The sequence below is a fragment of the Parasteatoda tepidariorum genome, chromosome 10 (assembly GCF_043381705.1).
Source record: "Parasteatoda tepidariorum isolate YZ-2023 chromosome 10, CAS_Ptep_4.0, whole genome shotgun sequence".
Taxonomy (NCBI): domain Eukaryota; kingdom Metazoa; phylum Arthropoda; class Arachnida; order Araneae; family Theridiidae; genus Parasteatoda; species Parasteatoda tepidariorum.
This window is the reverse complement of record NC_092213.1, coordinates 58227400-58251295: the sequence shown is the minus strand read 5'-3', so window position 1 is coordinate 58251295 and position 23896 is coordinate 58227400. Positions and strand designations below refer to the sequence as shown.

The 23896-nt window shown below is 30.2% G+C and overlaps 1 protein-coding gene across 2 annotated transcripts in view; it reads right to left on the bottom strand.

Annotated features, from left to right (window-relative positions):
- LOC107454885 (neprilysin-1) overlaps positions 1–22002 on the bottom strand; it is a 224754-nt gene extending 202752 nt beyond the window's left edge. For both annotated transcript variants that reach the window (XM_043044755.2, XM_043044756.2), the window contains exon 1: positions 21732–22002. The gene's annotated coding sequence lies outside the window, so the exon portion shown is untranslated. The remainder of the gene's footprint in view (positions 1–21731) is intronic.
- Positions 22003–23896: the final 1894 nt, after the last annotated feature.

Genomic DNA, 23896 nt, shown 5'->3' with positions numbered 1-23896 from the left:
AAAAAAACGTTACATTATTTACGTCCTGGAGCTGCACAATGGGCTATTGGCGAGACGGCCTGGGAAACATCCCTGAGGATCATCCAAAGACATTTTTTTTTTATTTCCAATGAACTGCACAATCGGTCTTGCCGATGAGCAGACCTAGTGCGGTCTCCAGAGGTGATATCCACTCTTTCAGGACCACCACAATGGAAGAGATACCGTTGGTCATGTTAATTTGGACATCTAGTTTCTGCCCACACTAGATGGCAGCACCGAGACTCTATTTGGATGCTAAAGTGCACTAGGAATTTAATTTTGCCGGAAATGCCAAGAGCCAATAAGGCACTCCTCCAGGGATCTTTTACATGCCGCATAATCATACGACATGGCCGCTGAGGATTTTCTGCATCCCGAAAATCCGGTGTCTGGGCCAGGATCGAACCCGCAGACTTGGGCTCAGAAGGCCGACGACAAAGCAACTGCTCCACCCAGCCACTCATCCAAAGACATGCCATCGCAATTTTGATCCTCTGCAGAGGGGATGGCTCCCTTGCTTTGGTAGCCCGACAACTCCTGCGTGAAGTAGACCAATTTAACGAAGTCCGTTACCGCGCACCCTCAGTCCCTACGTAGGCTGATCAAAGTGGTCACCCAACCGCTTACTGACAGCAGCCAATGAAGATTGACTTTGGTGTTCTACCGGTAATCGTGTCTTTACGATCTTTCCACTGCGGGACACCTGCCGTTTGGAAACAAATTGAAAAGCTAAGCTAACGCTATGGCTATGGCTATGACTATTACAGTTTAAGGCTAATTTCAATTTAACTTTAAAACTAATTTTTCTCATACCTCACTAAAATGTAACTTCAAGTCTTCATCCTCTAAAATCTTCAATTAATGTTTAAATTTCTTATAAATTTGCAGTATAATTTTGAAGAAGTAAACTTAACGTAAATATTCAGTTGTGAGATTTAAATTTTCGAATAATCATCAGCAAAATGCGTTTTAAATGTAGTTAATAATTATAAAAATCTATTTCAGTCTTCCGTTGTAAAATGTCAATCCAATATAAATTACTTTTTTTTTCCTTTTGAAATGAATTATTTAAATTGTCCCATCCATAACAAATGTTTTGAAGTAAAATACTTCGAAAGAAAATTTCTCCTCTGTCAAAAGTTTAATAGTCTTCCTTAAATTAATTTTCTTTTAATTTTTAAAATATTTTAACGTTAATATCCACAATTTCCATTATTAGAATTTTAATCATTCTTCAAATTCTCGCATTTATATTTCAAATAGAAAAATGTTTGCAGCAAATATCCTCCTTAATAATAAATTAATTAAGCTGTCAGGAACTTGCAGAAATGTTTCGTTGAATCTTACGTTCTTTTTCTTTCTGAGCCTATTTATTTACGACTAAATATTAATATAAAGGGCACTTCCACAATTTTAATTAAACAGCAACTATTTCGGTTCAAGAAGTATTTAAAGTAAAAAAAGTTTTATTCGTTTCTAATCGTAAACTGCCACGACATAATGACAGTTGGAGAAAGATTTTATACCTCCTAAACTATACGATCATTTTACTAACTTTCCAGACTTGCATATCGACTGAAGATATAAATAAAAGTTTATATAATTTTATTTAGAATAAGCAATTTAAAATCAGTATATGAAGGTTTACTTAAGTTTAAAAATTGATTCGGAAAAGTTGGAAAGAAATGGAGGAAAGTATTTATCTTTTCTTATGATAATAAATTAAGTCTACAATCTAATTTTTTCATCTTCCTTTTGAATTAACATCTTGCATTTAAAAGAAAAGGGGAATAAATTAGAGATGTAAATATTAATCTAAAACAAAAGGGAATAAATTAGAGATGTAAATATTAATCTAAAACAAAAGGGAATAAATTAAATATATAAATATTAATCTTTTTTTAAGATGACTTCGTAGCACCCATTATGTTTTTCACCTCTTATGCTAATTTTAAGGAGATAAAATGCTAATTTTTAGTACTAATATCACAGAAAACTTAACTGATATTGTTACTCTTTTTTTATATGATCTTGCTGATTAAAATATTGTAATTTGAGGGAGAATATTGAATATTGTAATTGAGGGAAAATATTGTAATTTTTTTTCTCTTAAAAATTTTTTTTCGATCAGTTTTAATTACTTTTAATCATTTTAACAAAATTTAAATGCTGAATAAGATGACTTTTCTTTTCGTAAAACTCACTAAATTTGTCCATTTCTCAAGTATTAACATTTTCTCCTAAGGCAATAGAAAAAAAAAATTGAAAAATAAAAAATTCAAGAGTTGAAATGATAAATCCTTGAACAAATATTTCACTTACATTACATACCAGTGTTGGGAAAATTAGAGCACCATATTTTTAACTAGAATTCCTATTTTAAAATTACGATTAATAACCAGCAGTAGTCTATCATCCAATTAACCATAAAGTTTACCGTTAGGAACCTGTCTGCACCATTACGGGTTTAAAACCGTTAACAACTGTGATTAAAAAACCGAGAATACGAACTATGCGGTTTTGCAACCATTTACAACTAGCATGGTTTCAAAACCATGAAAATAAAATTTAACTGGGCATTAGAAAAAGGTTATATTAAACTAGGTATTGGATATTGGAGTTAGATTACGCTAGTTTTATCATTTGAAACATGGAATGCGATTTAATTAATTTTATTTAGTCTTGCCATCTATCGTGAGAGATGGTAAATACAAGACAATATTAATCAACTCTGTGATGCTGCCAATTATGCATGAATGAGAGTTTCACATTCCATTAGTCCAGGATCACCAATTGAGAAGTGCAGGACGCTGGAAACACCTCATGCATTAATGAAATGGAGGAAATATTCTGTTGTCAACACTGGGATGCGAGACACATTCAGCCGGTTTTTACTCAAATACTTTAGCCTAGATTACTGAAGCCATCTTTAGTCATTTCGGCTAAAGTATTTATAAAGCAACAAAGAACTAAGTAGCTTCATAAGTATTTACCACGCATCTATTACTACAAGATCTATTACTATAAACCGATCTATTACTATAACCGCATCTATTACTATAAACCGTATAATATTACGCATTTATTACTATAAACCGATGAGAAAAAATAAAGAATGAATTCGTAGTCCTTTTCACATGGCTTAGCTTGCAGGCTTTGAATCTGCTTATTTAATCATATACTTTACTTGTTTAACCATATTAGTTTAAAAACAGGCAATAAATGATTTTTTCACAGATAACAGTTTTTATGGTTATTTGACTTATTTGGTTGAATATGGTTAAAGGACAATAAAATAAATTGTTTTTTAACCATTTTTTCTGAGAAATTTCTAGTAATGTGTACATGACATTTTAGTGATTAAAAAAAACGAGAAGAAAAAACAAATTGAATTAATAAAAAACGTGCAATCAAAACCATAATTAAGGTAATGTACGAAAAAAATTTTTAAATTGCCAATCTTAATAATCAACGCTATTTATTTCCATTAACTATATAATAACTCTTTAAACTTCGAAAGCTAATACTGATCATATTAAGCAATCTCTATCTGAAGTTTGATTACTTAACATTGGTTAGAAACTCATTAGGAACAATGTTACATATGTTCCTTCTGAATTTTTGAAATATTCTAAAATTATTGACTGAATATTTTAAGCTAATATTTTCATTTTAACAAAATAATAAACGCAAGTTGTCATGCAGGTTTAATTAATGATGTTTATCAGAGCTTTAACGATCAAAATTTCGTGTAACGGAAATGTTTTAATTGATTTTGATAGAGAAACTGTTTAACGAATAACTAATTTAATCAAATCTGCTACGCATAAATTGTTTACTTTACTCCAAAAAATAAACATGATACTTATTACAAATTATTTGAAATTAAATTTAATAAAATAAATATTTGAACTGTTTTTAAATTACGTTACTCTAAGTATATATTATAAAAATATTTAATCCTTGCATAAATTAATCAAGTAACAAATGACATTTATTTCTTTTCTTAACAATGTAATTATTTTTATTAATTTTAGTTTTGCTGAAACGGGTATTTCACTTATTTTTAGTCTAGATTTCAATTACTAATTTAATTTGGATGGTGATACAAATATAAATACAGATGTAGTATTTCAATGAGAAAGAGTCTGCAAATATACAGCTTTTGTATTAATTCTACAGCCCAATAATTTCTATAACACAGAACAGAATTTAATGTATTTCTCTGAACAAAATTAAAATATGCTTGATCAAAGTTGAATAAAATTAACTGTATAATAAGAAATAATGTAATAATTAGAAATAATGTAATTTTTCTAATAAACTTAATGCCGAATTAATATGAAAATCTTAATAGATCTAAATTTAATTCACTAGTTTATGTGTGTATACAATTTAATAAGCAAGCACTGTCGAAGCGAATTTCTGCATTATAGGGAGTATAATAATTTCCATTTCAAAAGAAATTTAAATAGTTTTTTTGAATAAATTTTATATCTTTTTTTTTGAATAAGCATAATGCCAAATAAATGTAGAAATATGAATAATTCTGCATTTAATTCACTAGTATATGCGGGTATAGAATATAATAAACAAGCGGTCATACCGCATTGAATAAGACGAAGTGCAAATTTCTACGTTACGCGAAGTATAATAATTTAACTGAAAAAATTTCCTTTCAAAAAAAATTTTAGTATTTTTCAAAAATAAATTTCATATATTTTCTTCAATAGGCATAATGCCAAATAAATACAGAAATCTGAATAAATCTGCATTTAATTGACTAGCATATGCGAGTATAGAATTTAATAAACAAGCGTTCAGACCACATTAAATTAGACAAAGTATTATCCAAAAGATTTTCTGCGCAATGTGAAGTATAATAATTTATTTTCTAAAAATGTCATATAGTTTCTTTAATAAGAATAATGCCAAATAAATACAGAAATCTGAATAAATCTGCATTTAATTTAGCATATGTGAGTATAGAATTTAATAAACAAGCGTTCAGACCAAATTAAATTGGACAAAATATTGTCCAAGCGATTTTCTGCGCAATGTGAAGTATAATAATTTCTTTTTCAAGCAAAAAAATAAATAAATAAATAAATAATTTTTTAAAAATAAATTTCATATTTTTCTTGAATAAGCATAATGCCAAATAAATACATAGATCTGAATAAATCTGTATTCAATTCACCAGTATATGCGGGTATAAAATTTAATAAACAAGCTCTCAGACCGCATTAAATAAGACGAAGTATTTCCCATGCGAATTTCTGAATTATGAAGAACTCGCTGTATTAATCCATATCGAAATAACGCGTATCTCAGCTTCTAAAGATGCATTTAATGGTAACTTCAGTATATTTCCTATAATTAAAATCCTTATATCCTCCGTTGGGCTCTCCATCCGATGCAGTATTTATCGGAAAACGCTATCACTTTCGTAATTGACTATTCTTGTAATATCTCGTAAGGAACACGACATTTCCTGATTTCGCTTAAATAAGTAGTCTAGTTTACTGCACTTTGTTTGAACACAAAGAGCCTTAGGATTGTCTAGGAAATGGCCTTGCAGTGGAAACCGGAACGCTTCAATTGATTTTGCAAATTTACTACACTGAGGATTCTACGAGGCGACATTGGATAATTCCGGAGAATTAAGACGTATAAATCAAGTCAAATTGTTTTCCCAGTTCAGCCCTCTTTAATTTTATATGAAGTGGTCAAGTGATATCAATACGCCCGTTTCCTTTATTTAAATGTATTTGAATATGTTTCAACGCTTAAAATAAGTCTTAAAATTAGGTAGCAAAAGAAAATTAAATTCGAAGGATTATGAACGAGAATTGTTTCGTCAGTAAGAAGCTTTAATAAAGGGTTTTTGCATTTCTTTTCCCGCTTCATTACGACCACCGGATTAACTAAATCAGCACTGCATAAGCGTCTTCCAAAAAGAAATAGGAAGCTAAATCCAGCAATTTTTCTAGTTATGAGAATAGTTATAGCGGACACTCGCTTAACTAAATCAAAACGTGTAATGAAATTTCGTGCTGGAAAGAGCTTGCGCAGAAACTGGCGCCGAAAACTACTTGCCAACGCTACCTTAAGAAGCTTGCGCAGTGCTGATCTCGTTCAATAAGCAATATTGCGGAATCGGCAAAGGTGATGTGTTTCTAACTTAATTTTAGAGAGTTAATACTCACTATTAACTCTCTCATTGGCAGAGTGCCAAAATTTACCGAAAAGAAACCAAATAAAAATTTCCTCGCGAAGTGTGGCAGAATATTTTTATCCCGCAAAATATTAAAATTATTGGCATGCAATAATTTTCCTTGCTTTAAAAATTAATCTTCACTATTCAAAGTGTCTATAACATGCAAAAATATTGTTAAATAACCATGTATTTTGATAAATAATTAGCTTTTAGAAACTTCTGTAGTTATCATTGTTATCAGGTTATGATAAAGTTAAATAGACAAATTTTTGATAAAAACGTTAGTTACCTAGCTAAAAGATTATTTGTAGTAGACTAAAATTAAAATAATTGAGAATGAATTAGAACTGAGAACTGAATTGGTAAATAATATGTTTAACATTGGTGTATTTGTTTGTCTTTTAGCTTATAATGGAATGAAACGAAATGTAGCTAAAAACAGTTAACAAGAAAGCGAAGTTTGAGAAAAACTTTGCCAAGTGTGATAACCGACTTCGATATCCCACAAACAATTTTGAAGATGCTTGTCGTAGCTAACTTTATTAGAAACAGGCACTCTAGACAAAGGAAAGAGCCAAAATTTTCTAATCAATAAAATTTATACATGATACAACTTATGGTAGAAATGAAATATATTCTGTACTTTTTTAAATTATAGCAGAATTTTAAAAAAAATTCTAAAGCAAGATACGTTTTTTAAATATTTTTATGCAGAACAAAACAAAAAATAGTTCATGCAATTTTGAACATATGTTTTAACTTGTTAAGATGCCTATTATTTAACAACAACTTTGCCGACGTAGAAACTCTTTGATGGAATTTTTTCTCCGAAGAGTTTCTAAAATCGATAATTTTGTCATCTAATTTTTGCTGCCAATGATTCATAACCTTAGAATAATTACACAGTTAGACAAAGTTTATTTAAATAGTTTTAATTGTCATTATATAATTTCTTTGATGCACTAAAAATGTTATTTTCAAAAGTTGAAGTCCAACATTTACCCAATACATATAATATTGATTTTTCCATTGTTTTGTATCATATTTTTGTAATTTTGTTTTGGTTGAATAATTAAGATAATGTTTGCTTAAACAAAAAACCTTTTTTTAAAGTTTTTCCTAGAATTGTAAAATTTATTATTAAATATACTGATCACACACGTGGGTTCAAAAAGCATTTTTCTTTCTTTTTATGATTACAAAATTGGGTACTTGCAACTAATAACATGTTAATAACATGTAATAGCATGGTAGTGCCTTAAAGCTTGGATTTATTATCACGCTGCATCAATTTTCAGATCAGATTTAAATGGATCACGCTCGACGTTGCTTGCAAGTATCCAATAGTAATACTTTTCAATGTTCAAACCTTACAAAATAGATAAAAATGAAGTTTACAATATTTAAATGAAATACATAGAATTGTTAGCTTTGAACAAATAACCTTATTGGCTTTCAAGACATTAGCTATGACGGTTAAATAATTGTTCTCTAGTACGTGGCATATGAACATAAAACTTCAAAACTATCATGAAAGACCATAGTTGAGCAATAAATAAAAATGTTGCTTTTACACCAAGACTATTTCATATTAAAATTATATATTTTTTGCAGAACTGCATTATAAAATTACACAAATCGCATGACACAATCTTTGTTATAACACGCTCATGGTCATGTAGACAAGTGGTAGACTTTAGGAGTGTAAGGGTTTAGGATTAGTAAAGCAAAGTAGTAAAAACAAAATCTGTCAACTAGATCGAGAACTAGTTTGAAAAAAGCGGTTTGATATTTCCTTTAAAAACAAAGATAAAGAAATAATTTCAAACTTTAGAATGTTAAAACGCAGAGATTTATCTTATGTCTCACAGAAATTGAGCAATACTAAATTAAACTAGCTAAATTTGCCCGACGATGTATGTTAGTTTTTGGGATTTGCTTTCAAAACCCATTTTCCAATGCTTCAACATTTTCAATCAATTTATCTCTGTCAGCTTCGGAAAAAAAGAGCGATAGAGTGAATAAATTGTTTGCCAAAAAAATTTAAAAAAACTTTTTGCAAATAACGACTGTACTTGACTAACTCAATTTAAAGAATTGGAACTTGAAGTGTTTTTACGAACTTTTTAGGTGGAAGCAGTAGCGAACTCTCTATTTTATCCTGAGCCAACATATGTGTGCAAATAATTAAGAAAGAAAAACTTGTTTTCTGGAGTGCCAATTACGATACCGATTTAAAGAAAACAAAATTAACCTGCTTCTCGATTCGTTCGTAAATGCGTGATCTGAAAACTTTAAACTCGTAGATTGGAAGTTGTATCCTAAGAGCTCAGCTTCTTACCAGCCAAATTCAATTTATCTGGAATAAAAAGTTATACTAGTCTTATTTCTTAACTGATGCTCTTGTTTGTTTACTTAATGCATTTTTATTCCAATTATTTTTTTCTACTTTCGCCTTGTTACTTAATTTGAATACAGAAATTAAGTGATTGGAAAAATTTGCGGCATGTATATATATATAAAAAATATGTAACTCATTTAACTCTATTTTAAGATCAAAGCAAACTAAATTAAGTCAAACGTATGCGTATCCTTTTAAACTGCAGTGCAAAATATTCCGGATTTAAAATCCATTCTTATCGGAACAAAAAAGCTGATATACCATAATTATTACAGTAATAGTTGGCATAAAATCGTAAAATTAGTATACATATTAAATGAATATTACTGTAAAAATAACGGTAGAATATTTTAGGGTAAAAATGGATTTGAATCGTATCGTAGTTTAATCCAGAAATTTTTTGCAGTCCACACGTTACTCAACAGCCATTGCATAAATATATGACGCGAAAAGGCAAAATTCTCCGTATTCTGTTCTGCACAAAATTTGAATAGCTAAAAAAATGCACTGGAACAATGATCAATGACCAAAACAGCATAAAAACAGAAGTAGACAACCGAATTAAAATGGCAAACAAATGTTTCTTTGGACTAAGAAAGCAATTAAGATCAATCCTAATCAGTCGGAAAGGCAGGTTGAGGCAGCCAAGGCCTGTAAAGGGCTGTCGTGCTGAAGAAGAAGAAGAAATGCACTACTTAGAAGAGATCATTCGATCTTACGGCTTCCTCTGAAGTAAAACCACACAAAGGAGTGATCATTACGGAAAACACTATATTTCAAATATTGTAGTATCCATGGATCATGGAATGTACAATGTTAATATGTAGGGTGTTCTGTTACGATCACCCTTAATATATACTTTTAGAATCCTTGTCAAAAATGAATACAAAGTGGGGGTAACTTTTAAGCAAGGAAGAAACAAAAACTATCGAAATCTAAAAAGCATTATTTACAAATGCCGGTGTAGTACAAAATATTAAAGCTTGCTTTCCTCTAAGAAGCGTAAAGGAATTTAATGACAATTATTAAAAATACTTTGAAGTTTCAATTGAAAATTAAAATTTTTTTAAAGTTTTGTACCCCCGAATTTCTCAGTGGTAAGATGGAAGCCGCTGTGGCTCAGGGGATAGAGCGTTCGCCTTCCAATGAAATGAACCGGATTCGAATCCCAGCGATAGCTGGTCGATACGAATTCCGCATCCAGCTTGCACAAGCAACAGTGCTGACGTGAAATATCTTTAGTGGTTGATGGATCATAGGTTAGAGTCCCCTTTCCATCAGACTAACCATGGGAGGTTTTCGTGGTTTTCCTCTCAGTCTAACGCAAATGCGGGTTAGTTCCAGCAGAAAGTACCCCACGAAGACAAATTTCTCCCTTGATCCAGGAGTTCTCTTGTCTTCTGGATTGGGTTCAAAATTACAAGGCTGCGGAGTTGAACATTAGTAGCAATAAACGCAAAATTGGGTTGGCTGTTCAACAAAGGTTATAAAATAAAATGGTAAGATGGTGTTTTAATTTTGTTCTGCTTTAAACATTTATTTGTGACACTCAATTTGTTTTCTTTTGTGCTCTAATTTTTGACAAGGTTTCTAAAAATATATATTACAGAACACCTTCTATAAATACCATTTATCATAAAAACATGCATTTTACCAGAGTTAAAATCGCTCACAAAAATTTTGCAATCTCCGGATAGAGTGATTGATATAAAATTTTAAAATATGTAGCGTTCAGCTTAGCGCAACTAATAATTTTCAACGTCCAACCTCATGTTAATTACTCACAACAGAAAACCGTAACAGACCTGCTTAACTTTATTTATTATCGTGTATGTATTCTCTGAGGTAATCAATCAATGACTTCTAAATGGAAAACTTCCTTAACCTTTCCTCTGTGTATATTTACTACAATAAATCAATATCAATAACTGGAAAACAGAAAATACTAGATACATATCCGTAGTAATCAGTACAATTATTATTTCAGAAGTTTGGATTAAATTTGAACTTAGTAGTTGGTCTGCAAATTCAGTTGATGCTTTCAATCAATATTTAATCAAAGTTCATTCGTAACATTTCAAAATTCGTCAGCCATGGCCATATATGGCAACGTTACTTTTAAAAAGTAACGAGTAAAAGTACAAGTAATTTTAAAAAAAGTAACGAGTAAAAAGTAAAAAGTTCTTATTTTAAAAACAGTTTTATATATACAGTTATATACAGTTTTATATATACAGTTATATACAGTTTATATATATACAGTTTTATTTGTAACAATGGCTAATGCTGAAGTCATGCGAGAAAATCATTTTCCGAACATTTCTGCCTAACGGAATAATTAAAATTTGCTAACGAATTTTTAGTATCAGCGGCTAAATTAATACCTTCGAGTTTTCAAGAGTTAAAATAGTAATTATAATAGTTTTCGATAGCACAAATAGTTCCGAAGTTCTTAGAGATTTGACTGGGCGTTGTTTGATAAGGTCGGGCATAAACATAATTTTAGTAAAAAATGTACTAGGTAAAAATGTATTTAGTAAAAAATGTGTTAAGTCATTCATGTATTATTAGTGAGTTCAAAAAGAAAATTAAAAAATTTAGTAGCAAAATCCAACATTTTTTATTTACAATGTATTAAATAAATGCATAAAACTCGAAAATGAATGAAAATAACTTGCTAATTAATATTTTTATTCATTTTGCAAAATAATTGCATTTCGAAAGTGGTGTCACTGAGTCTGCTGCGAGAATTTCTCAGAACGCGCTTATCCACGCTGAATAAGCGCTCCACGGGAGGTCAAGGTATTTAAACACGAAGTTAGCTGTGAATGCATATATATTGCACATTAATTTTATAAATTAAAAAAACATAATTATTTTTTGTTAATTTAATTCTTTTTTAGAAAGCTTACCGAGTTTTAGAAAAAAGTAAGGATTTCATTCGACATTTCCGTTACAAATACTTGTACTTTTTCCTCAAAATAGTAACGAAAGTACAAGTAAAAGTACTAAATTTGAAAAGTAACGAAGTACAAGTAAAAGTACGTACTTTTTACTTGTACCGGCGGTACAAGTAACGAAAGTAAAAGTACTGCCATATATGGCCATGACATACAGTGGATTGCAAAAGTCAGTATACACTTTCATGGTAATCTTATAAGAACGGAATTTTTACTCACCTCAATTTTTCACCATGATTTTTAAATTTTGCTTCACTATTTTGAAAGACCATGAGTTTTCGAAAATTGTATGCCTTATTTTAATATGTAGGTCAACATGCGGGATATAATTTTTGTAAAACGTTATGTACTTCGGTCATTTTTAAATAACATAAAATTAAAAAATTGCTGTTTTGTATAAAATAAGACATCTTTTTCAAGCTAGAAAGGATGTAGTATTTGATGTAGCATAAACTTAAGTTTTGCAAACGTGAGTTTTGATTTCACAAAGTAACGAGTAAAAAGTACAAGAAAAAATACAAAAAAAAGAAGTAACGATTTTTAAGTTCATCAAAAATTCAAAGTAACCGCAAATTTCATTAAAAAATAAAAGAAAAATTTATTTAAAATGTATTAAATTTAAATGTATAAACTTGCAGTATTCATTTAAAATACAAATGTATGAAAATACAGGGAAAAGTTTGAAAATTCCTCGAAATAGTGAACTTTGAAAACATCGAGAAACCAAACCTGAAATCGAAATTCATTTTCTGTTAAAATTTAATTAAATTTAAAAAATTGCTGTTTTGTCTAAAAAAGACATCTTTTTTTAAGATGAAAAGGATATGAAAATATTTATTTACCCCGACCTGCCCCAATTCAGGGCATACGGTAGATGAAAAGGATATGGTATTTGATACAGCGTATACTTTCCTTTCTGTTTTCCATTAAAAAAATTACTAAGTAACTTAATTTTTTTAATATAAGTCTTTCGCAAAACAAGTAATGTTTATGAAAGCGTAATATTCAGATAAGCTTTTATAACAAAGCGATAGAAGATTACGATTATTTAATTTAAAGATAAACAAATTTTATTCTTACTTAGAGATACCCCTGCTCGATTTCACTGCCCAATCCCTATGATTGCTTTATTTTTTATCGTTGTTGTAGTTCATTTACGTCGCACTAGAGCTGCACAATTGGCTATTGGCGACGGTCTGGGAAACATCCCTGAGGATGATCCGAAGACATGCCATCACAATTTTTGATTCTCAGCAGAGGGGATGACACCCCCGCTTCGGTAGCCCGACGACCTGCACGTGAAGTCGAGCACTTTACGGTAGAACAGTTTAACGAGGACCAATACCGCACACCCTCGGTCCCTACGCAGACTGATCCAAGTGGTCACCCACCCGCACACTGACCGCAGCCAGTGATGCTTGACTTCGGTGATCTGCTGGGAACCGTGTCTTAACTATCAGTCCACTGCGGAGCATTACTTTATTTATTCCCATCTTTATTTTTCGTAATGAAACTGAAATTTTATTTAAAAGATATTAGTGATTTTTTATTTTTACCCATAATTTTTTCTTTTTCTTGCGTTCGACACCTTATTTTCTGTAATTTTAATTTTAACCTATACAACTTTTGACAAAGAAACTTTACAAATGAGCCTTCAAAACAAACATCTCCATTATTTGCGTTCCGTTTGACCAACTGCCATACGATTTATGTAATAATAACCACCAAACTTTGTTTTTAAAACATATTTTTTTGAATGAGTTTTTTTTTTAAAAAAATAATTGTGGCAATATTATAAAAAAAACTTTTTTTTTAATAATAATAATCTCGTGAGAAAAATAATTTTTACAACTTTTCTTTGCGACGAAGGATGTATGGTTATTGTTTAAAGGAAAATGTAAGAAGAAAGCGGAGATATAAAAAAAAAAGCCTGAAAATGTCAGTAACCTTTGAACGAATTGTAATTTTAAAAAATAAAAAATTTCAAGCAGATAAACAAAAATGACTGTTCCATCATGTCAAATTTCATCTCTGTAACTGCACTTTTCTAGGCTACAAAATGCCATTCGTGATATTCCAGCCACTAGTTCATGGAGTTAAATTTTTTATTTCATTGTACCTGTACCCTGTACATTTTTCTGCATATCTTTGCAATTTCACGGTTTTTTTTTTATTTAATTTCATTGTACTCCCTGTACGTTTTTCAACATATCTTTTCAATTTCACGTTTATTTAATTTCATTGTACTCCCTGTACGTTTTTCTATATATCTTCTCAATTTCGCGTTTTTTTCATTTCATTGTACTCCTTGTACATTTTTCTTTATATTTGCAATTTCACAGTTTTTTTTATTTAATTTCATTGTACTGCCTGTACATTTTTCTATATATCTTATCAATTTCACGTTTTTTTATTTCTTGTACTCCCTGTACATTTTTCTATATATCTTCGCAATTCCACGTTTTTAAATCTTATATCTTAAAATAACAAAAATGTAAACAGAGATATCGCAAATGCATTTAAAATTCATTTAACTTAAGCAATGTTAATATCTATGATTTTATTTCTTTATTCTAGTGGCAGGGCATATTATTTATGAAATATTTATGAAATGTCCTATTCTATCCTAATGTCCATTTCTAACTGTAAAATGAATTAAAAAAACAATTATTTTTCATTCAAAACAATTAAGAATACAACCAATGGCAAATCAAATTTCAGAAAAAGAATGTATATTCAATTTATATCATTCTTGTAACTTGAGTTCTCTAGTATTCTGTTCTTCTTTTACCTGTGGAACTAAAGTCGATTTGTTATAAAATAATGATTACGTTCTTCAAATTTTAGTTGTGAAATAAATAATTGAACTTTCGAATAAAAATATTTCTTCTTTATTATACGCATTTGAAATATCTATGATGAACCGAAATTCCTTTAAATGAAGTTAGTAATTTAAATGCATTTAAAATCGAAAAGTTATTCGTACATTTTCCAGATGAGGTATAATTTTAATTGATATTCAAAATCAGCTTAATCTTAACCTGTAACTTTAAATAATGAAATAAATGTGTTTTCAGTAATCACTGTTTGAGCTATTTTGTATTTTTAAATTTATGATGAAATAAATTTTTGAAGATAAAAAAATTATTAACTAAGTACTGTTAGGTATTTCAATTAAAAACTAAACATTCAAGAAGATTTAATTGGATAAAATATGCTTAATTAATTTGCGAATAAATTCTTTTTTTATCTGTATTTCAAATGTTCTTTTTTAATAAAATGAAAAAAAATGACGAAAGCTTATGAAGAGAAATACAAAAAAAAGTATTAAAGAATTGTTTGAAACAAAAGGAAATGAAATGGAAACGAAATAATATTTAAATTCTCGCACAGATTAAATTCTAAGTTATAATTTTAATGTTGTTTTGAATAGTCTTCATTTTTCTTCTCTTTGCTTCTAACTGACAATCATAAACAGGAATTTCAACATTTCGGATATAAAAAAAACTAATTATTACGCTGAAATTTACACTTAAATATTTTCTTTCCCAACAATAGAAAATATTGATTGTTATATTAAAAAAAGAGCAAAGATGCTGAGAAATAAATTTCTATGCTAACTTCCTTAGTTAAGCGTGCTTTATGCGGTAATACCTCCATACATCTACATGTATTTTAATTAACTGAATTTTATATTATAGTTCCATAGATTAATAATTAAACCAAAGGTTGTTTTAGTTTGCTAATTATTTTTCTAAATTCTGCAGTGAAACATTCAGATGCCACTTGGCATCTTCATGCTAGGTATATACACCGAAGAGCCATTACATTATGACCACCCTGCTAATAACACGTAGGACCACCTTTAGCCCTCAAAACTGCTAGCACCCGCCGTGGCATTGATTCCACAAGGTGCTGATAGGTAGTCTGAGGTATCTGGTACCAAGCGCTCACCAACTGGTCCTGCAATTCCCTCACATTGCGAGGGGGTAGCGTGGCAGCACGAATTTGGTTTTCCAAGTAGGACCACAAATGCTCTATTGGATTAAGGTCAGGTGAATTTGGGGGCCAAGACATGACTTGAAAGTCACTGGAATGTTCCTCGAACCAATCCATGACGATTCGACCCTTATGACATGGTGCATTATCCTGTTGGTAAACACCATCCCCCGCAGGAAAAACTGTTGCCATGAATGGGTGAACCTGGTCTGCAACTATGTTCAAGTAGCTTACAGACGTCAGAGATTGCTCTGTGAAGATTATGGGTCTTAATGTGCCCCATGAAAACATTGCTCCTGAGCGAGAAACCATGAAAACCTGGGCGAGCCCATTGTTACAGATGGAGGGTGGTCATAATGTAATGGCTCTTCTGTGTACATTTTGTTGTTATTGCATGCCCTTAAGGCAAATTAATGAATTTTTTAAAAATAAACAGTAAATGATTAAAATATTTTTCATAATTTCTAAGTTTGAGCTTTAAAAAACTTTTACACAATAGTTTTCACAAACCAATGTTAATCGAATGAAATTTTCTAACAAAATTGTTACAAATTATAATTATTTAACCTAATGAGAAGTATAGTTTATGACTCACAGTAACTATTCTAATTAATGAATATGTATTAAAATTATTATTTCATCGCTTTGGTTTAAAATATTCTAACATAAAATTCGAGCTTTTTATTATAGATATCTCATATTCTTTTCAAAGTTTGGTTATTAAAATTGTTCGCCTTTAAATCGCCTTGCATTGCCGATGGAGATATTTTTATAAGTCAAAACAATAGTAAAAGACTTGATTTTAATTAATGAAATGTATATTTTTATACATTTATAAGTCTTACATTTTGATTCAAATTTAACTTTCTTCTACTATAGTTTACAAATGTAATTAATATTACCCTTCCTAAACTGCAGCTCTTTCAATCCGACAATTACGTAGAAAGAATTTAGTTTGTACTTTAACTAAAAGGGCTTCAGTTCATTAAAATTAATGTAATAAAGTTAATTGGAATTCGTAATAAAGAAATTAGTTTACATTAACTAACAAGCACTTTATTAAATGCATGCTATAAAGTTAATTGGAAACTTGCTTAGATTTCTTTAGGATTTAGTTTAATTTCTGTTTTTCGAATAAGACTCAGTTTAATTTTTCAAAATCGGAAGTTTTTATCTAAAAAAGTTAACTAACTGCATTTTTAAAGTTTTTACGTTAAGCGGAACGTACGAATAAAAATTTGATTTTTAAGTGGAGATATTTTTATACCATTTCTGAGCAATTGCGATCAATGCAAAAAATTTTGCAACAAAACAGTATTTAATTCCCATTTAAAAACCCCCTTAGAATATTTCATTTTGATATATAAGTGAAAAAGGAAGCGATAAACTAAATTTAATTATAAGCCGTTTTTTTCTTCATTTGTGACTAATATCGAAGCTTTCACAACATTTTATGATAATTTAACATAACACCTCTCGTCCAAGCTTTCTGAATTTTGATAGCTCTGCTATGTACCGTTATAATTTGCGATATGAAAATCTTAATTTTCACCACTTATGTTTGCGTCGTTTGAATTTTAAGATGTTTACTTTTTTCGGACTTCACCCTTGTTTCCACAGAATTCGCCAAAGACTGAGTGTTTCGCCATTATTTTATTTTATAACCGTCGTTGAACGACTGACCCAGTTTTTGGATTTACGACTATTAATATTTAACGCCATAGCCTTGTAATTTTGAACCCAATCCAGAAGACAAGGGAACTCCTGAATCAAGTATTGGGAAAATTTTGCCTTCGTGAGGGACTTTTGATGGAACTAACTCGCATTTGCGTCACATGGAGTGCAAAACCAAGAAAACTTCCCACAGTTAGCCTGACGGTAAAGGGACTAACTCATGATCCGTCTACTACTGAGGATATTTTACGTCAGCACTGTGGTCGGTGCAAGCCGGATGCAGAATTCGTATCTACAAGCCATCACTGGGATTCGAACCCAGTTCACCTCATTGGAAGGTGAGCGCTCTAACCTAGGGGTTTCCAACTTAAATAAGGCCGGGGGCCGCAACCAAAAACATCAGTCAAATGGTGGACCGCAACTTTATCAAAATTTTATATAGGACTCTTAAGTTTGAAGGAACATTAAATATTACAGTCAGATTTTTATCAAGTTGTACAGAACAAAAGAATTGATTACAAATGAAAATACGAAGTAGATTTTTACCTGAGAAAATAATTTTTTTGCACCGTTGGTATGTTAAATTTCACAGAAACGAAGAAATTAGGCCCTTTTCACGAAACAAAAGTATTTTAAACCCATTAAGATTTTTTTACGAAAATTATCCGCAAAAAAAAACTTATATATTTTAGTTCGCGGGCCACAAAAAAAAGGCTTCACGGGCCACCATCATGTCTATCCCCTGAGGCATCACGTCTCTCTCGTCATTATCGAAGCATTTTCCAATTCAAACAAACGCACAGCACGACATTTTTTGAATATTATGTTATTTCCTCGCCTACATCACGATCACTTACTTGAAAAATGCTGCCGTATTGGGGAACAAATTTACTTTTGTTCTCTTATGTTTTTTTTTCACATTTTCAAACAGATCGCCGATATTTTCACGGAGCTGATTTCAAATATGGAATCGGCTTCTATCTACAGGATAAAATTTTTATGCAATTTTATAATATATTCCTAACCAGGATTTTTAAAATTCACTCGAGTATATACAAGTTCCTCCGCGTTCTTAACTTCCTACTAATTTTTCGAAACGATTTTGTGATGAATGTTTAAGTTCTTAGATATGATAACTACTGAGAAATAAATTTCTAAGTAGATAGTGTCTTATTTATAAATAATAATCGTAAAATGCTTATAAAAATAAAATTATCCATGGACATTGTGAACCTTTTTATTTTTGCTGATACTGCCATGTCAAATAAATCGCAGCAATATTCTCTCCAATGAACATAATTAAATATTTTTTTTATAATCGTTAAAATATCAGCTTTTCTTGGAATTAAATATTTACTTGTTTAAAATTTATTTCGGTTTTGCAACTATGAATAATCAACTCCGTGGTCTTGTAATTTTGAACTCAACCTAGAAGAAAAGGGAAATGCTAGATCAATCATTGGGACAAACTAGCCTTCAAGGAGAACTAACTATTTGCTCAATTTTAGTTAATGGAATGAAAAATCATATAATCTATGGTAAGAACACATATCGTCGCTTTGAAACTAAACAGTTGTAACTCAAAAAAGTCGAAAAATGAGATGTTTGGGTCATTTTGTGTAAAAAAAAGTCACCCTTTTAGAAAAACAACCTGTTATCTTTATAGTTCCATAAAGTTAATTTAGAGAGCAGATAAATCGTCATCGCATTGCCGCGATTAGCATTAGCGCGGAAAGTTTGAAACCTGAAAAACTTGCTTTTTTGAGTTACCACGGTTTAGTTTCAAAGCGACGTTATAGCCTAAAGATCCCACTCAATAATAAAGAAAGGGGGAGTTTAAAATGGGTCGACAAAAGTATTTTATTTTATTTTACAACCGGCGTTTATCAGCCGACCCAATTTACGACTATCAATGTTCAACTTCATGGCTTCGTAAATTTGAACCCAATCCAGAAGACAAAGGGGATCAATTATCAGGACAAATTAAGATTTTTTGATGGAACTAACCTGCATTTGAGTATAAACAAGTAGAGAAACAAGAGAGTAACAAGTAGAGAAAAAACACGAAAACCTCTCATGGTTAGCTTGACGGCAAGGGGATTCCTATTAATGATCCGTCTACCACTGAGGATATTTTGCGTCAGCACTGTAGTCGGTGCGATCCAGGGACACAACAGCTGGGAACAAACCATCACTGGTATTCAAACCTGGCCCTACATTGTGAGACGAGTGCTCCATAAACTGAGACACCGTGGCTAGCAAAACTTCAGGTCCTAAGCAACAATAGTCCAGTGCTTTAACCTCTGTGGCTCTTTAAAACACCCGTAAACCTGAGATCGCTCAAACAGCTACTGTCATTGAAGGAACTTTAATAAAAACTTATAGTTATTCTTGATATTCGAAGATATTTTTAGTTATTCTTAAATTTCATAGTAAAATTGGAAAGAGCATCTTCGCGCTATTGTGCCATTAAATACTACATTCTATATAATACAAAATGTTTAACATTTAAATTTGTGAATTTAATCAACGCTATTTTTACTCAGGATTTATAGAATCCTCAAAATAAGTAAAAGAGCAGCGTTAAAATGATTTTTTAATTAATTCTCGAGAGAAACAAAATTTTACAGCACACATTTATCAATACAACACTATCATTACATTTACTTAGCTTAAATCCTTTATGTTAATGCTTTAAAATTTTAACATTAGTTATAACTAGAAAAGGCCATTTAATGCTGTTTCAGTTCGTGTCTTTGAGAAAAAAACATGCATAAAAAATCTACTTTACTGCAATTCTACTTTTTTCGTTTAGTCTGTAGTTGAAAACGTGTGACATAATTATAAACACTTATGAAAAATTGTAAACAATTATTTTAAAAATAATATGAGGTATCGTGTTTAAGATGGTGTAAAGTTTGAAGAATTCTGATTTTGAGATAAACGCAGTTAAAGACTAAAAATTACTAGTCTACTCACGATTATCATGCACAACTTTGTAAATAATTGGAGTACAAGCAAAAGTAAAGTATTTTTAGAAAGCTAATGCTGCAGGAATAAACTTAATTTTGGAAACTTTGTCCAAAATCATGCTTTTGCACTCTACCTTAAAATTTTTTATTTCGATAAAAGAAAACATTCACATACTTTACAATAAAATAATTAGAAACTTATGAGCAGTTAATGCCCAATAAAAAAAACACAATTAAGTGGAAAGTCACTTTTCAAGAGAAATAATTGTAATAATTACGGATTTACAATTAGTGTATATTTCCGTCTGTTTACTACCTTTTCAGTTTAGAAAAACTGTACTTTGAATTCAAAACCAAATATAAATATTTTAAAAAGTAAACAAGGAATGATTATAGCATTCTTGTATACAATAAATCTTACAGATTGAATACCTAATTTGGACACGTAAACAACAAAAGGTAAAATGTTTTGTTTTGAAGTGGTAAACCTTGTAAATATTATGTTGTGGTTAAAAAAACTTTTATTTGATTGAAAAAATGTATATCTTAAATCAGTTCTTAAACATATAAAAAAACGGTTATTAATATCCACTTTAACTTAAGTACAAATCACATAGTACAACAGTTTATAATAAGTATATAAAATAACAATAAAACAAAAATAAAAGAACATACGTTTTAAATCAAAATTTTCTTTCCTTCAAACAAAATATGACAGATTAAAAATTTCCGTGAAACAAATACTGCCCAATGAATAAAAAAAGCATTCAATTGGTTGCTTAAAACTTGTGCGTTTTGTCATCTAGAATTGAAGTCTCTTTTGGTCTAAGAAATACAATAACTCCTCTTCTAAGTAAAGATCAAGACTGACCAACAGAAACAGAAGAAAGAGATATGTTTCCCTTTGAATTTAGAAAAAGCAAGAAAGTATACTTATATTTTAAAAAATATTTTAAGCTCTTTTCTAAGCTTATTTTTAGACTTTGTCTCCTCTGGAAAAATACAAATTCACACCCATGTTAGCATTTTAATTATACCAAATATACTGTTGTTTTGAATTTCAAACAAATTTCATTTCAGAACTACTCAACGAAATCTAAGGAGTGAGTTTTTGCAAATTTACACGTAAGAAAACAAATAGAAGATTTCGGTCAGTTTTATATTATATAGGATTTAAATGCATTTATTAAAGTTTCACTTTTATAATGAAAGATTAGACTAAACGTAATACAAATAGCAAAATAAAAAATTTTAAATTATTGAATAGCACTAATTTTACAATGAATGTAAGAAATATATACAAAAGAATTACTTTAACAAAAACGCATATTCAGATTTTCACACATTTTTACGGTTTTCGCTAAAATCCCATTGTAAAAAAACCTTTTAATTCAAAAGCACGTGTCTTTAAAAATAAAAATAAAACAGGTGTGAAAAAAAACACCATACTGACACAAACATGCAGTGAAAAAAATCTCACTCACTTGTTATGAAAAACAGGAAATAAATGAAAGAGTAGACGAAAACTGCCTGTCCGAGATTGTTTTCGTTAAGAACTGTCAACAGCCGCCGCAGAGGGAGAAAAGGATGAACAGGGAGTAGATTCAACGCACAAGTTTTTAATCGAAGATGAAGATACTATTTGTATTTGGGAGTTCTCTTTCAAACTGCGCTCGGAGCTTCAATGCGTGCGTATTTTATTCCGGAGTCGAGATCACACACAACCTAAGGTAGATAGGTGTGTGTGTATGTGTCTTGGAGACTTTTCGGGATTTCTCCTACTCCGGGATCGATTTTAGGGATATTCTCATCCGAAGTAACTCGGAAAGGGGATTTTCCACGGTTAGAAAGGGAATATTAAGTGCATAAAGGGAAAGAATTGTAGTTTCATTTTTTAATCAGGTGCGTGGTATTTATCCAATTAATATAGGCATATCGTTATATTTATTTCCAATTATATCTAAAAATACAAGATTATAATAATTTCATTTAAATATGATTTAAATTTTCGACATCTTTCTAAATTATTTGATCACCTGAGCAACACCTGTTTGCCCCAATATTTATTTACATTGAAAATGAGTGAAAATTAACCAATTTTTCTTTTAAATAATTATTTGATTAAGAAATAATATAAAGGGAATATAATATGCATAAAGGGAAAGAATTGTAGTTTCATTTTTTAATCAGCTGCGTGGTATTTATCCAATTAATATAGGCATATCGTTATACTTATTTCCAATTATATCTAAAAATACAAGCTTATAATAATTTCATTTAAATATGATTTAAATTTTCGACATCTTTCTAAATTATTTAATCACCTGAGCAACACCTGTTTGCCCCAATATTTATTTGAATTGAAAATGAGTGAAAATTAACCAATTTTTTTTAAAAAATAATTATTTGATTAAGAAATAATATAAAGGGAATATAATATGCATAAAGGGAAAGAATTGTAGTTTCATTTTTTAATCAGATGCGTGGTATTTATCCAATTAATATAGGCATATCGTTATATTTATTTCTAATTATATCTAAAAATACAAGATTATAATAATTTCATTTAAATATGATTTAAATTTTCCGCATCGTTCTAGATTATTAATCACCTGAGCAACACCTGTTTGCCTCAATATTTATTTACATTGAAAATGAAAGAAAATTAACCCATTTTTAAAAAAAAAAATAATTATATAATTAATTTTTTTAAAAAAATAATATACTGAAAACACGCTATCGCAATTTTGCTCCACTGCAGAGGGGATGGCTTCCCTGCTTCGATCGCCCGACAAGCAGGGTCGAGCACTTTACGGAAGAACAGTTTAACGAGGACCGCTGCCACGTGCTCTCGGTACCTACGCAGATCAAAGTGGTCACCTACCCGCTTACTGACCGCAGCCACTGATGCTTGACTTCGGTGTTCTAATGGGAACCGTGTCTATACGATAAATCCATTGCGGGTCATCACGAGATAGATAGCGCACACATAAACATAAACGACTTATAAAGGGTGTTTTGTAATGAGTACATAAGCTTATGTGTGTAATACTGAATATAAAAAAATTCTAGGAATAGTAATGCTTTTTTTTTTTAACTTTTTATACCGATCTCGTCTTTCCGACAATCGTTATTTAAAATGGAGGTAGATGAAGCCCTGAAATGTGTAACAGTAAATTAAGTTTAGATCAGGGCCGGATTAACCTATAGGCACGTGCCTAGGGCCTACGAAAAACTTGGGAGAAAAAAATTTGTTGACAAAAATAATTTAGCTTTAAAAACAACAAGTGTATTTTGCGCAAAATTATGAAGATACAAATAAAAATATAATATTTTTTAGTAATAAATTATTTTGCAGAATCTTATGATCTAATATATTACTTTTTCGGATTCAACGAAATCTTGTATTATGCTGTCGAATTCCAAACTACGCAAAATGTCGTATTCAATAGACATAAGTGCGAGCGATGCCAAACGATCTTGATTCATTGCTGAACGCAAATAATTTTTTATCAATTTTAATCTGGAGAAAGATCTTTCTCCTTCTGCATTTGATCCAAGAATCGACAAATATATTCTTAATGCAATGTGAACGTTAGGAAAAGTATTCACAAGTTTATCTTCAATTTGAGCCTTCAACATTTCTTGC